The sequence below is a fragment of the Apteryx mantelli genome, chromosome Z, assembly GCF_036417845.1.
Source record: "Apteryx mantelli isolate bAptMan1 chromosome Z, bAptMan1.hap1, whole genome shotgun sequence".
NCBI lineage: Eukaryota > Metazoa > Chordata > Aves > Apterygiformes > Apterygidae > Apteryx > Apteryx mantelli.
In genome coordinates, this window is record NC_090020.1 from 12042874 (window position 1) to 12054921 (window position 12048).

The 12048-nt window shown below is 48.6% G+C and overlaps 1 protein-coding gene across 1 annotated transcript in view; it reads right to left on the reverse strand.

Moving 5' to 3' along the window:
* NRG1 (neuregulin 1) overlaps window positions 1-11751 on the reverse strand; it is a 184583-nt gene extending 172832 nt beyond the window's left edge. Inside the window, exon 1 of the mRNA XM_067316099.1 lies at window positions 11686-11751. The gene's annotated coding sequence lies outside the window, so the exon portion shown is untranslated. The remainder of the gene's footprint in view (window positions 1-11685) is intronic.
* Window positions 11752-12048: the final 297 nt, after the last annotated feature.

A 12048-nucleotide genomic window follows, 5' to 3' on the forward strand; every position in this document is an offset into this window, starting at 1 on the left:
TCTGGCTACGAGATAAGGACCACGCATATCGTGAAAGTGGTATTGCTACAGCTGGCACCCGATGTTTGTCCTGCCCATGTTTCTTTCTCCCAAGTCAAACTCTCTGATGAAAGCTTTTCTTCCCCTGGGGGTTTGCCTCAAAATGACCAGCAGCAGCTTGCCTCAAAATGACCAGCAGCAACTTTTATTCTTACCTGCTGTGGTGCGTGCAAGTGCCTGGGAAACATCCAAAGAAAGCTGCCTACACTGAAGCAAGTTAGCATTACCATCCATTCTTTGCCACTTCTGGCAGGAAAAATGCCCTCCAAACAGACTTTTTTAGAGCTCAGAGATAGATGGTAACACTGAGAATTGGCTGCTCCTGGACAGCACAAAGTGACCCGAATGCGGTCACCAACCCCAGGTATTAGTGAAGAACTGTGGCAGGAAGGGGATGACCACCTACAACCTCCTGGCACAAACTAAATGATGGTATAAACCAGAAAAGTCTCTGGGCTACTTTGTCTCATGGTGGAGATGGCAGAGCATGGACCAAACTGCCTCCCTTCCAAAGCAAGCTTTGGTGCTGGAGACAGTCTGGTGAAAATTAATGGTTTGTCATCCCCAGTTATGAGAAGCATCTTGGGCAGGTATGTAGAGACTATACACAGGGCAACAGCAGAAGAAGGGGCCCCCAAACACCTTCTTCATATGCAAGTATCCAAAGTGCTTGCAAAGTAAAGTCTTTCTACATGCAGGCAAGATGTCCTCCTGCCATTTCATCTAATCTACATGCCGTTTGCCTTTTGCCAGTGCCACAATGCAGGACATCAGATTTAATTGGCTGGGGACTATTGCAGGCAAGCTTGCTACGGCAGTCAGTGCACAATACTATTCATTGCAGGAGGACAGGTCTGACTTTTGGGGAAATTAAAAGGAAACAGACACTGCAGAATCAAACTGCAGACTCTGGAGAGGAAAAGAGATATCCAGATCTGACAGCCTCCTTCAGTTTTGATGGCACTTGCACCTGAAGTAGACTTGAGGGGAAGCCACTGAATTCCAGAGAGAGCCATGAGATGCCGTTAAAACGCACCCTGGGGCTGAGCCATCCTCAGCTGCCTTCTGCGTCCCTGGGAACCTCTCCTCAGCACCTCCTCTCAGGAGGAAGCAACAATATCACTGGCAGCAGCAGTGCCGTTATTTCCATGTCTTTTCAATAAAATGCCTAGATCAGGCCATTGCCCTCTCAGCAGCTCCCAGAAATGATATGCTCTCCATTGCTCTGTCTTGTGGACAGCAGGGAAGATAACACCCCCATAACACCAAGGCCTGCCTGCATCCTGCTGTTAAGTACAACTCACGCTGCAGCTGGACAACTGGTTCCTGTCACGCACCGTGCCTGGAAACTGGAGGCAATCTGGTTACTGCCAACAGCCTCTGCCGGTCAGGCGTGAGCTGGAAAAGGGAAGGAGGCAGCCAGCACTTTGGGGATGGGAAGAAGGACACCTGTAGCCAAGACCAGTGGGACCTGGGATCTGTGGGACTAACATGAGCCTCAAGAGAGACCTTGTGGCGAGGGATGAGTGCTGACCATTTTTGTGATAGGATTGGCCCTAACCCTGCAAAGAGGCTCCTCGCCCTGTAGCAGTGGGGATGGAGTGGGGGGGAGAGACTGCCTCACACACAGGTGGGAGAAGTAATTGAGGAACAGCAGTGCCAAATAATACAGGAGTGCAGCTGAGATAAAAGGACATTCATCTATCTTAAATTCCACCTCCTACTTTACTTTAATTCCCCCCTCGCCTTTTTTTTTTAGATGGTTAATTTGAAATAGCTTTCCAGTTTCTGACCTTGCTACCCCTTCACAGAGCCAGGAAAAATTCCACGCAACATCAGTTTCACTTACGTTCGCAGCTCATTTTGTCATCCAGCATTTGCACTTAGCCTTTTGCACACTTTTGCAGCACCTTCTCAGATGTGCCACCCACACCATGCTGAAGAGAAGAATCAGTTTTAAGTCCAAATGTATCAACAGAAAAAAAAGAAAAAAAAAAGAGGAGGCCAGGACAGCTGGAACTTACAAAACTAAGTCTGGCAATAAATTGTGCAGGAGGTTGGCCTAGAAGCCAAACACACACAAAAAACCTCACCCAGTAACTTCTGCATTCATTCCATAACTTCTGGTTGAGCTATAGAATAACTTTCAAAAAAGATACCAATCCTTGCCTCCCAGGCTGTGAGCGACAGGAAATCCTCTACATGCCCAGACAAGTCCTATGCATAATTACTCTCACTTTCAAAATCAGTGCCTTTTATCTAATCTGATCCGTGAGCTAGCAGTTCCATTCATTCTCTAGAGCTCCCCCGGAGAACACGCATTTTAGTGTGCTTTATACCTCTGTATTGCCAGACTACCCTTTCCAAGAACAGGTCCAACTAGCAGCTTTCATGTTTTCATGTTCACTTTTCAAAAGCCTAGCTAACTTATCCAGACAAAGCTCTGTGAGCTTCTGTAGCTGGTCAGGACGTGGCTGCAAAGCTGGTGTGGTTCACTGCAGCAGTACAGCCAAAGGCAGAAGCAAGAAGAAGGTGCCGGCAGCTGGACCACACTGCTCCCACCAGAGCTAGCTCTGCTAAGGAAGTTCCCCTCACAAGTTGCTCTTCTCTCTCGCAGCGGAAAATGTGTCCTTGGAATAAACCTGATGGAAAAATTTTCTAACACCAGCTCCTCTCTGTGGGTCTCTCAAATCCTCTCCGTGATATTCCCTGAACGTGCAGCTCCAGCACAACGGCATGACCGACATCTTCCCTGATTTTCTTCATCCTTATATCCTCCCTATGGAAATGGCTCCTGCCACAGAGTTGGCTCCACATGACCAATGGGAAAACAGTGTGCACGCTCCCTGGATCTTTTCTTCCCTCTACAATAAATGAACCAGCAATGCACAGTGCCCTCCAGGAAACCCGTTTTCACAGCAACAAAGGATTTCTTTTTTTTTTTTTTTTTTGCATGTCAAAGAACAGGGCATGAGCTGGGCTGGCTCATGTTATCTGTATCTTATTATCTATAGAAATGCCATACACCAGGAAACGGGGTTGTTTGTAGGAAGAGGTTAACGTGAATAAAAAGACTTGGGTTCTGTCCTGGGATCTGACTCTGATCTCAGATGATAGGGGACATGCAGACTGCAGGCTCCTTGGTAATAGGAGCTTTCTCTCAACCTGAGCTTGTTGCACAGTGGGCACTTTGAAGGACACAGATTTCGGTTAGATCTTGAAGCACTTTCATGGCACAAACAACATCCGTGCATTTGGTCCAGTTCAAGGCTACATGCAAAAAAGAATTCACAGAATTACTGGCCCTATTTTGTTTCCTGGCACCCATTCCAAACATAATGCAATAACTCAGAGCAGTGTTCAGTGCTGTTTCATATACAGGTGCAATATAGAGTCGACAGAACAGCCCCTTCTTTTCCCCTTTCAAAGTTCAGTGTACTTCCCCAAAGAAAAATGAAAGAGTCTATCTCTATAGAAGCCAACACACACACACACACACATACACACACACACAAAATCTCCCTATATGAGATTAAAAATTTTAACTTTTCTGGCAGCCCCTGCAGTGGGAACAACCCCTGTCAATCACCTCTGCAACTGGATGTTACCAAGACTCTATTTATATCATCTCAGATATGCATTCATGCTCCTGTAACTGTCTTCAAAGGGATTAACCATTAGCCATAGGACACGGCATGCAGTTAACTTGGGGTGAGATGAAAGCTGTTAACACTGGAAAAAGCCGTGGGGCAAGGCTCAACCTGAGTACGAGCTCTGAATGCCAGGCCCCAAACTGCCTGACCCAGATTCCCCCTGCTTACAGAGGTGGAAGGGATGATCAGCTCATAAAACCTGAGAAACAGATGCACAGAGGGAATGAGGAAAGACGCCTGGATGAACTATCACAACTGGATTAGCATCTCATCAGCCAAAACATAGGGTCGGATGATGTCACTCTCTCAGTCCCTGACCTCTGAAGCCTGTGGACTCCCTGTCAGAGCTAAGGGGAGTCAAATGGCACACGACCAGCAACCTACATAACATGGCTGATTTCTCCCCAGATCTTATGCTTCCAAAGAAATTACACAAGCAGAAATGAGAAAACAGACACAAGAAGGACAGCAGTTACTCCAGACAGGGTGTTATACTAAAGCTCCCTGTTTGTCCCTTATGAAATCTCTTGCTTTATTTTCCCTTTATTGTTTTTCTCCATTAGCAGAAACAAAGTGAATAGGAAGGACAGAGGGAAGGACAGATGGAAGGACAGATGGATGGAAAGAAGGAAAAGGGAAGGAGAAAAGGAGGGGGGTTGGAAGAAAAGTAGAAGGGAAGGAGGAAAGGAGGGAGGAAGAAAAGGACAGAGAGAGGGAGGAAGGAAGGGGGGATGGAAGGATGGATGGATAGAAAGGAAGAAGGGTTTGAGGAAAGAAGGGAACAAGGGAGAGTGGAATAGATTAAGGAATGGAGGGAGGAAGGCAGAGAAGAAGGAAAGGAAGAATGGAAAGTAGGGAGGGAGGAAAGGAAGGGAGGAATGTAAGGGAGAAAAGGAATAAGAAGAAAGAAAGGAGAAAGGAAAGGAGGAAGGAAAAGACGCAGGAACGGAGGAAGGAACAGAAGAGAAAAGCATGTTCATGAACATTCCTGTAACCTCACACCGAACTTCTTCATACTCATATTACATGACATCAGAGCAGAGTGTGTGTCAGGACCCAAGTTTCCCTCACAGCTTCCCTGCCAGTTTACCTGCACATCCACGGAGCTTCAGCACGGTTTAACCCCCTCCGCCTCCCCCCCACACATACACCTTATATTTTCAGGAGATTGCTTTCAGACATGATCCTCCGATACCTCACACTGCTTGTGAAATACACATAGAGCCGAAGGATGGGGAAAGGAAAAAAAAAAAAACGAAAAAGCAAAAAATCCCTCCAGAACTCGTGAAACTCCCGCAGGGCTCAGCCTGGCGCTCTGCACTGCCGGGACTGCGAAGCGAGGGCAGCGGGGCCGGGGGCAGCCCGGGGTCCCGGGACGGTCAGTGCTCGGGGTCCCGGGGCGGTCAGTGCCCGGGTCCCGGGGTCCCGGGGCGGTCAGTGCCCGGGTCCCGTGGTCCCGGGGCGGCCGACGCCCGTGGTCCCGGGGCGGCCGATGCCCGGCGGCAGCGGCCAGCAGCGCGCCCCGCGCACCCTCTCGCGGCCGCTGGCGGCAGCGACACCGCGGCGGCGGCCCCTCATCCTTTTCTCTTCGGGTCACCAAAGAAAGGCCTTTTCAAATTTTCTTCATTATCACTATTTACTGTTATTTTTACAGCCGCGTTTCCCTAGACGCCTCGGCGGGCATGACGTTAAAGCACCGCGGTTGCAATAAAACACCAAGGTACGTTTCGCCCCAGCTCTGCTCCCGTTGCTTGTCGCGTGCAGACCCGACTCCGTAATTCTTCCCGCGCGGACCTTCCCCTGTAAACTTTCTCGGGCTGGAATAAACCCACCCGGGGCTTGTCCTCAGTGTATTCGAGGCAGTAACTTAGGGTTAACTCAAACACTTGAAGCACATTCAGGCAGTTCTTTGTACAGCTAGAATGACTCACACAAAATATTGACACTTGGTTTGTTTTCTTGTATCATAACGGAACATGATAAACTATCAGTACTGTTAAAGTCACATTCACTCTTGTTACTTTTGGAATGTTAACAAAACACTGATTTGGTAAGAATTCATAGCATTTCCAGAACTTCTGACACTTTGTGACATGATTGTTCTTCACTGTTTTGCTCTTGGGTTTTAAGTACCTGCCTCAAAGGGGTATCAGACGCTTAGGGATAGATTAAGGGGCAGGGGGGATGTGCTTGCAAGAAAGCTTTCCACAGTTCAGTAGTTAGCTCTCCTTACTTTCAGAGGAACAAATTGCCACTTAGGTGCCTAAAGTAGAACTCATTTTCGAAGATGCTCAGCAGCTCCTCTGTGACTCTGGTAGCTAGACCTTTGTGAACCCAACACCCCAAATGTGCTCTTGAAAAGCCAGTGTCCTTGATTTTGTGCAAAAGATCAAAAGTGAGCTGCCCCAAAGAGTGAATGCTGAAGCCTTTGGAAAAGTCACCCCATAAAATCCCCCCCCCCTTTTTTTTTAAAGAGCTGCTTCAAACTGTTTCACTCAACTTGTTTTCTCCTGTTCAGTTAGTGCCCTTCCAGGAGCCCAAAGAAGAGAAACCCACAACTGCAAAGACATGAACTTAGATTTGAGTGTCATTTCACAAGTTTTGCCAGACATTAATGTTTTAAAATCTTTGCCTAGCTTAGCAGATCTTGGCGTTTCTATACCCAAGGTAAAAAATCAGTTCAGCCTTCTCCAGCTATCAATATTTGCAAAGTTCAGAGCAGTTTCTGGAAGATAGGGGGAATGTCTTTCTATACACATGCAGTATTTACTGGACAACCGTACTGGTATGTCCTCACAATTTTGTTTGCATTCCCATGGCTACAGTCAAGTAGTACTTGTAGTGTTAAGTCAAAAAAGGTTGAATAGTGACTAATCTCATTTATTCACAAAACATGAACACACTTGCATGCTTTTTAAAAGATTCATTCTCAAAATTGCTCTGAAGATTGTATGGAATGTTTGGAGCGTTCATGCATTGCAGACAGGTGGAGAGGCTTTACTTTCCTTCCAGAAAAATGTACAGGCATACCGGCAGCACAAGGACATTTTGGCTTGAAAACACCGCAAGTTGTCACTCCTTCTACACAATGGTTTTCCTCTAGAAATGGATGACTCTTCCCAGAAATCACAGCTTCCACTGCCATCTCCAAGGCTCTCTCTTTCAATTCATGCTAAAATCTTGATCTGCCTTCTGACCTCTTTTTATTAATGTTGAGTCTCAACTCAAACTTTGCAAGCCCCAGACTGAGCTCTCAATCCTCCTCACCAAGCCCTGAACTAAATCTTGGTCTTTAATAACCATTCAACACCATTTCTTTCTTCATCAGCCAGGCCTGCTACCCAGATGAAGTCGAAGGTGATGCACAGTCACACTCATCTCATCTGAACATTGTGCTTTTTCTTCTGCCATGCAGTCTCAAAGCTCTGGCCTTTCATCTAAGCCTAAATAAAGTTTCTTACCAGGAGATATTCGCTATCATCTACGTCAATGACTTTAGTATCCCTTCTCTGGGCTCTGCAGATGTAGATGTGTGTCCCTAAAACCTGTTCAGAACAATGCTGACTGAAATGCTGACTGGTGTCCCACCTTTGCTGCTCTTCCCCCAAAACCGTCAAATTTTTTATTTCATTCTTTTTTCACCAGACTGTCACAGAGCCTTGCTCGTCCTACCGTTGCTTCTAAACTTCGGAGTGGCTGATACAATCCATAGCCACAGAGACCTCTGCTCTGACAGCACAGCCAGCCCTTGCAGCCCACCAAGGCTTTTTTCTCAGAGGTACCTCATGCTTTCTCATACTTTGTCCTCTCAAGCTCAGCAGCCTCTCCCTCATCTTCTCTGCGAAGGAGAAACTGCCTGAAAACTCACATTCCCCAAGATGTCTGCAAACACTCGACAAAGGGGCAGGGCAGCCGATATGCCGGTGCACCATCTTATTTACCAAATTCACAGTGAGATTCTTCCCAGGCTGACTCCTTTCTCTCACTTCACTGGCACCACCTCATGGGGCACAATCCTAACGTCTGGCTGATGGGAAGGTTCAAGGACTGACACAGGGGCCTCGATCTCTGCCTCCCAGCCCCAGCTGTAACAGCACCCAGGGTCAGGATCAGTGCCTCTGTGCAGGGCAGGTTTGGAGACAACGCTCCCTCCAGCACCTCAGCCTCCAGCGTTAGGTCCATCTGCCCAGGTGGGATGTCCTGGGCACGCCGGCGGCGCCCCAGGAGGTCCAGCTGGCCGGATTGCTTGGCCCCCTGCACACTCAGTTGGCACAGCAGGTCAGTGAAATCACTGGGAGAAAAGCTGCAAGCTTCTGTCAATTCACAGTACTCTCTCCTCAGTTTACCACCCTCTGTATTTATCATGGTCCAGAGTGCCCACGTTAAGGAAGATAAAATCACTCTGGACTTTATGCAAGTCAGAATCAATTTGTTCAAGATCACTTCAAGTGTGTGTGTGTGGGGGGAATTTTCTTTTGCCCAGTTTTAGGACAAATAAACCACAGCGGAGTGGCCCTCCCCAAACTGTTGCTACTGAGCCCTGATATCACCTGTGCAATGAAAAGTGTGATGTTTTCCTGTGTTGCCACTGTGCAGCTGAGCAAAGCAGGTCATACCTGCTAAGATTTTTCTTTTAATAATGTTCTAATTAACTTTCTTGTCTAATACATATTCTGAAGTTTCCCAGAACAGTTATAAGAGAAGATGGAAAAGTTCCCATGCAATTTTTTAAAAATTATAAAGCTGACTCTGAAGTTGATGACAAATTACCACTAAAACAATGCTTCCAGACCCAGGACTGAAAGGATATGTGAATTATTTTGACAGCCAAAGCCCACCAAACTAAGCTGAGAGAAGCAACAATCAGAAAAACATAGCACTAGACAAAAAACCCAAGTTCTGCTAAGCGCTTCCGTGCTGCTGCACAGGTCTTAAAACTGCTGTCTGGGGGTAAGGGCTACTTTTCATACAGAAGTAAGCCCAGGAATAGATGTAAATTACTGACAGAGAGGAACACAACAAAGACAATGGCAATTCCTGGCATATTTCAATTTAGGAAAGCAGGTAACTAAAGAGCAGAGCTGCTGTGTGACCTCTCCAGCTTTACATTCCTAACACACCAACTGATCAGCATATATGACAGTGCTTTATTTCTTACTGCAAAACATTATTAGCTAAGAGGGGAAATCGTGGTCCCACTGAGGCCTTCATTACATGCTCAATTAATGTAGCATTAATCAATACGTATAGTCCAGTCGCTAACCTAAGCTCTAACATGCCTGAACAGACAGAATAAAAGCCCATTGCATGAAATGTAAAACTACTCCCCTGCTACACGTTATCGTACCAGTCTTGCTGCTCTTTCTCTTCTAGAATATCAGCTCTTGTTCTAAGCTCCCAGAAAAATATCTTTAAATAACAGAATAGGTGTAATTTGTAAATACAACACTTTCTACTTGACATTATTTGACTGCAAGTCAAGTGCGAGGTGATGTCTCATGCTGTATTTGATTCTCCTTGTTAGATACTGTACCTGCAAACACTGTACAGGGATTGGCTACACATGTGAATTACCTGCCACATGCACTCATCCTGGAAGGAGTGGGATTTTCCTTACATAAGATAGAGGAATGCTCAGTTCTTGCCTACACAAGAAACTTTTGACTAGTAATGTCAGGTATGGATGAGGGCGTTACACTTTTATGCTGGCAAAAACATACTGGCACTTTTGCACAGACGCGTTTTCTCCAAATAAGTGTTTCTGCAGGTCTTTCTCTCTTCATTTGAAAAACTGAGGCAAGCACTGCCAGAAAATTTGACTTTTGCTGATACAAACAGTGCCGTATTTTGGCTTAGCAGGGACATGAACCCTCTGGCGTGTTAGCAAAGCCTTAGGAACTTTGCTTGATCTGAATCCTGACTTGGTGGACCTCAAGCTGCAACAATAATGCACTTGCCACTCTTCAGCTTTTCAAATAAAACTCTCACCGCAGCAGACCCGATGAGCCTGCCCCAGGACTGGGAATTAAGTCCATGTGGATACCAAAACTTTAGGTGTTATATATCTGTGCAGATCTTCCAGACTCAGTCACTCCAGCTCCCCTCACCTGAGAAAGAAGGTCATCTTCCCCAAAAGCTCTGCCTAGCTCAGAGTCAGGCCAGCTGGGTTACTTGAAAAATACCCCCTCCACTCCACAGCTGATTTCTGCAGCTCCCTGCCCACTGACACGAGCACCCAGCCCAAGGCGCCTGAAGTCTCCCCAGCCCTGCACAGAGATGGTCCCAGCTGCCTGAGACCGTCTCAGCTCCTCCAGCTCATGCAACAGCCCTGCTCTGCTGGAGACAGCAAACTGTCCCCGGAGCAGGAGAAGGAGAGCTCTCCTGCACGAACGGGGTGGGACACAGAGCCTCCAGAGCACACGCAGGCAGTCAGAAAAGGTCTCTTTCCTTTACCACACGTCCTCGACAGAGCTTTCCTGTCACAAGTCCTCCAACATGTCACTGTCCTTGTACTTTCTTTATCAACCACAAAAACAAACAGAAAAACCCAAACACTTCAAGCTGCCCAGCTGTCACTGGCAGGTTTGCCAGAGGTTTTAATTTTGCAAGAGGCAGTTAGTTTTTAGCAGGAGAGGCTCACAATGCTCATACTGTGTAATGGTTAGCAGCTTTATATATTTAAAAAGACACCAAGAGAGTGAAAGAGAGGCAGTAAGAAGGTCAAAAGAAGAGTTTTTCTACAGCTTGGCATAGCAAGGGAAATGTCTCCTGCTGGACCTGAAGCTTTCATTTATATCCACTTCTGAGCAGAAGCTGGATGAGATATGTCTCTCTCTGAGGGACAGAGGAGGAGCGGATGCATTGGGCAGTGCTGGTTTGTATAGATTATTAGCCTGAAGGGATACCTGCCACTGCTGAATCATGCATATCTGCCTTGAGAGCTGATGATTAAAGTCTAGAGCAGCATCATATTTGGCCATGATGCACCAAGCAAAATTAACTTAGGTGTGTTTAGAGAGTTTTACCCTTCTGGGGCTTTCTGCTTATTTGTCTTTTTAGGTGAAAAAAAGAGGGGGGGGACCCAGAAACGAGTAACTGACTGCTTTTCATACGCTTCTTTTAAAACTAATTACAACAAAGAGTTCAAACAAGTGAAGAGACTAATCGATAACTCCAGTTATGTGTTACCGTTGCAAATAGCTAAGTGCATCTCTCTCTGTACGTACAGCTAGGCTTTCCCATAAACTAGGTGGCATAACACGAGCTCTCTAGGAAAAGCACCATGTGCTCATGTGTGTTTGTACAACACTCAGGAGACTTGATCTTGATTGAGATGTTCAGCTGATAGAAATAACACCTACAGTGAGCGCTGCAGCATGAAGCCCTACCTGTGGGTCAGCCTTAGTCACCTACAAAGGACGAGGGTCTCACCAGCAAGAATCCTTGCGCTTCATACTAGTGGGGCGTACGGCGAACAACACGTGCTGCTAAGTGAGAGAAAAGTCCTCTCTGCTCGTCCCTGAGGAACTAGCCGCGAGCCCAGCCCCAGGACAAGATACCTGACCCGAAAGTTTGTCATTTGTCCAACTCGGCTAGAGTGCTTTCTGGGGAAAGGAAGGGAGAGAAAACGCGTTTTGTCATGGGAGACATCCCCCCCGCAAAAGCAAGCAACAGCCGGCCGGGAGCCGCACAGGGCTTAGGAGCCGGCCGGAGGGTGGGCGAGCGGACCGGACCGGCTGCGGGGGGCTGCGGGCAGCGCCGCCGCCGCTCCGCGGGGCCGAGCGTGGAGCTCCCGGGTCCGGGTCCGGGTCCGGGTCCGGGGTCCGGGTCCGGGTCCGGGTCCGGGGTCCCGGGTCCGGGTCCGGGTCCGAGTCCGGGTCCGGGTCCGCGCGGGGATGCGCCCCTCGCTGCGTGCCCCCGGGTGCGGGCAAAAGCAGGTCGGGCCGCGGTGGGGCCGAGCCGGGCCGCCCCCCGCACCTGCTGCCGGGCTTACCTGTGGCAGCGCCGGGCGCCTCGCCCTCCTCCGGCGGAGCCGGCTTCTTGCCGGGCCCTTTGCCTTTCCTCCCCTTCCTGCCTCTGCCGTCTCTCTTCTTCTCGGCCATCCCGGCTCCGGTGGGCCCGGCGCCCCCCGCCGCCGCCGTCGCCGCCGCCGCCGCCACCGCGGCCCCGCTGTCCGCCGGCTCCCGCAGCGCCCGCGGCTCCAGCATCGCCCCCGCCGCGGGTCCGCCTCGCCCGCCGCCGCCGCCGCCGCCCGCGACCCGGAGCGGCGAGTTCCTCGGAAGTTTTTGGAAACTCCTCTCCGGCGTTTTTTTTTCTTCTTCACCCCCTCCGTCCCTCCTCCTTCCCCACCCTCCCT